At 33.4% G+C, this 3,893-nt stretch overlaps 1 long non-coding RNA gene across 1 annotated transcript; it reads right to left on the reverse strand.

Annotated features, from left to right (window-relative positions):
- Positions 1–1,672: 1,672 nt before the first annotated feature.
- On the reverse strand, positions 1,673–3,028 carry LOC148779696 (uncharacterized). Its single transcript, XR_016043638.1, has 2 exons — positions 2,921–3,028; positions 1,673–2,030 (listed from the first exon to the last, which is right to left on the reverse strand). It is a non-coding gene; the product is annotated as an uncharacterized LOC148779696 (long non-coding RNA).
- Between the last annotated feature and the right edge of the window lie 865 nt (positions 3,029–3,893).

Genomic DNA, 3,893 nt, shown 5'->3' on the forward strand with positions numbered 1-3,893 from the left:
AAAAAAATTTAATGCTTATAAATTGGCTCAATGTAAACAACTTTTGAAGCTTTAAGTTAGATGTAAAAACAGATTTTAAGCCATAATAAGTATTTCCCACACCCAAACTACATCTTTTAGCAATATTTAAAGATACGCCTTTGTTTAAGCTTAACACCCTGTACAACCGCACCTTTAATTTTTTTTTTTTTTTTTTGTTAAGAATGCATCACCATGAACGTACATCACTCCAGGGATGGATTAGAAAACACAGATTTGGATTCATAGTATTGAACAATCGATTAAAACAAAATAGCCTGCATGGTCTTTGTGCGGTTGCTCCCCCATGCAAAAAACTAAGATTTCATGTTGATTCAAATCATTGATTTCTAATTTTCCAAGGACAAAAAATAGTAAAATACCTCAAAATATAGACAATCTCTTCTTAGGGTGTGGTTTGTATAAGGTTGAGGCTCTAAACAATCAAAATATAGAGCGCCTTCAAATAGTATCAAAATAGTATTGAAAATCTTTGTGATGGTCTTAAAATTTATTTTTATATCTAATTATAAAATTTAAAGCTTAAGAAATAGTGTAGACCTAACAGATCTATAAACACTTGATAATCTTGAAAATTAATTTGGCGACAAAATGCATTACAAGATGCACTATTTTTAATGTTGAAATCCTTTCATTTAAGCTTTTGGTTTCATAGTGGCTATATATTGGTTTGGTTGAAGAAGATCAAAGGGTTCAAACCAACTTATTTGTCCTAAAGGATTTTGAGGGTTAGCGGTCGACATCTGTTTCATAAAGTGAGATCAATGGTTCGAACTAATAAGAAAAGACTCAGGCGAGCTAACTTGGACTCGTTAGTTCTCAAGTTGGGTAGTCCGATCCGAGGATCTTAAAAAAAAATTCAGAAAAAGTATAAAAATATCCAAAAAAATAAGAAAATTATATTTAATATGTTTTGTGTCATTTTTGGCAAAGATTGAAAAGTGTTTGGCCAGCAAACTTATTTTTGCATTTTCCTTTCTAAAATGCCCCCTAATTGATTTTTTACAAAAATATTTTGCATTATTTTTTTTAACCTCATTTAGATGTGTTTTGTTTGAGAGAAGTATATAATAAGACCATTTACCTTTAGTACAAGGCTGTTACAATTAATCTTTACCGGATGTGAAGCTGCATTTATTTTATTGACCAAGCTCAAAGTTCAAAAGAAATTTCTTCAAACTTTATGACACACCCGCTATAGAATTTCACATCGGATGGTTGTAAGTAATTGTGAGCTCCTTATACCAAAAGTAAGTGGTCTCATTGTATACAATCCATTTATTTAATTTTACTATAATCATAGTTTTTTTTTCTTTGGGATTTTGTATTTTTTAATTTTTATTAACACTTTTTGGCTTGGCTAGACTTGGACTGAGTCCGAGTTACTCAGCTTGGTTAGGGTTGAGTCTGAGTAGTAGTTTTATTCATTGGTTACTCTCGAGCATCGGAAAAAAAAAAAAAAAAACCAAGCAAGCTAACCTGTTTTTCCTTGTTTGATTAACAAATTATTATTTTTTGGGTAGGTATGCTGAGCAGCACTGAAGGTAAAGAGCAAAAGAAACCAAAACAATGAAGCACTGGAGCAAAATTATGATTTATTATTTTGGCCAAAAAGGACATGAAATAAACACCAGAGAGAAATCACAATAGCATTCAAACCAGAGAGGGAGAGATAGAAACTAGACATAGAAATCAAAGCCAGAAGAGAGCTAAATAGACATAGAAATCATAACCAGAAGAGAGCTAAAAAGCAAACGTAGTGAGAGAAAATAAGGGGGAGAGAGATCAGCAATAGCAGTGGCAAATTCCAGGTTTGGTCCATGGCTTGCAGACTCCACCCTTTGCGCAGCCATTGGAGCAGACACGATTGCAATGGTCAAGGTCCCATTCGTTGTTGTGGTCACACTTAAAATACAACGTTTGGCAACACTTTGCCTTAGACATTCCCCATTCTCCAGACCTCTCCACTTCAACGCCCTTTAAACCCATCACTGAGCATGTGATCATGATAAAGGAACAATATTATAAGAGAGTGAGTAAGATTATTTTTTCCTTAGAGAAACCACTTGAGCTGAGTACTCGGCCCGAACCTGGTAACTTTGACAAGTAAAATATAAAAACTATAAAAATTCAAAAAATAGGAAAAATTGAATAAAATAAATTTAAATGAGATAAGAATAAGTAGTAAAAAGCTAAAATTTGAAAAATCAAGGAGGGTATTTTAAAAATAAAAAAAAGAAAAAATTTCAAAATAAGTATTGATGGCCAAAATACTTTCAATCCTTGACCACCCAACTCAAGGATACTCGAGCTCATCAAGGTGGCGAGCCTGAGTTACTTGGGCAAGTGCGAGTCAGCATGCCCAAGTAGTCGAGCAATAATTTTTTCTCTCTTAAAACGGTTTTCTTTACAAATATCTTAAAACAAAGCTTGAAATCTTTTCTCCTCTAATATCCTAAAAGAACATCAAAAATAGCCTTTAAAATAATTTTTTTCTCAACTATCCCCTCTCTCTAACCATCCATGCACTTCTATGGTAGTAGAGAAGGTTTCTTCTAGCTCTTTCTCTCACTGGATCAAATCATCATAACAGCAAAAAAAAAAAAAAAAGTACACGAACTAAAAATAAAAGAACACATAAGACAGCTTTCCGATCTACCGCCCCATATGTACTTCCAATGAAAAAAAAAAAAAAAGCTTCAAGCTTTATCTCTCACTGGATTTCACCAAAAAAAAAAAATTATATGAAGATTTCTAGGCTAAATCAAGACATGCAATTTTACCAAAAGGAAAATATTTGAATAATATATATCTCTCACTAGAATAAAATTAAAAAAAATTCCAAAACTACATGGAAATACTTGAGGAAATTTTCAGTTACCAGTAGAAAGGAGGAAGCAGAGAAAAACAGCAACAATGGCACTAGCTTTTGCCATCTCTCTCTAGATGATATGCAGGATTATTTGCAAAAATATTCTCTCTCTCTAAAGAATATGCAAGATTATTTGCAAAGGTATTGTTTTATAGTGCTGCTTCTTCCAAGTTTAGTAAGAATACGTAATTTCGTGTTCAATTTCTCATTCATAGTATCTAGTATCTACCCCAAAAATCTAATTTTCATTCATATCTGACATCATGCCAAATAATTGGAAAGTCGTTTGAGGTCAATGCTAAATCTGGTTGTGGCATAATCATTGGCTTGGATTTGTTTCCTTGGTGTGATCAACCGTCTGGATTTCTACTTTCCTATTTGGTTCTTTAGATCTTTCCAGATTAATATTTCCTTTCTTTATTGTCTTTATATTTTTTTTCATTTTCTTTTAGTTTAGTACTTTCCTTTTTAGTTTCTAATAGGTAAGATTAGGTGTCTAAACAGAAATACTAGGGGTGGGATGAACCATTTCACCACCGAGGGTGAGAACCAACCATAATTTGGAAGGACCTCATACTCTTCCAACCATGCTAATTTCGCCATCATCATCATCATAGCTTTTTTTCCAACTATTGGTTTTTTGGGTAAGTTAGTGACAGTAAAACCTTAGAACAACTCATTACCCGTTTTTTCTAACTATTTGAGGACAACTGCATGAAATATGACCTGAAATTCTGCTTGAATAAACTTTTGAATTGAAAACTTAACCGTATTGGTTAAAAGATTGTAACTTCCGGAGCATAACATAGATTCACTCCCTCATATCAACCTCTCTACTCATGGGTATGTTTAGGAACCTAGGGTTTTGTGGATGTGACTTCCTCAGCATCAGCAAGTGGGCCGCGGTCAGGTGGTCACTTCTGATGACCCAGAATCAGGTCTCGGACTCCATTCCCTACTGAATTACCTAAAAATGATTTCC

The sequence above is a fragment of the Amborella trichopoda genome, chromosome 11 (assembly GCF_054954075.1).
Source record: "Amborella trichopoda isolate Santa Cruz 75 chromosome 11, AtrichopodaSantaCruz75HAP2 v2.0, whole genome shotgun sequence".
Classification (NCBI taxonomy): domain Eukaryota; kingdom Viridiplantae; phylum Streptophyta; class Magnoliopsida; order Amborellales; family Amborellaceae; genus Amborella; species Amborella trichopoda.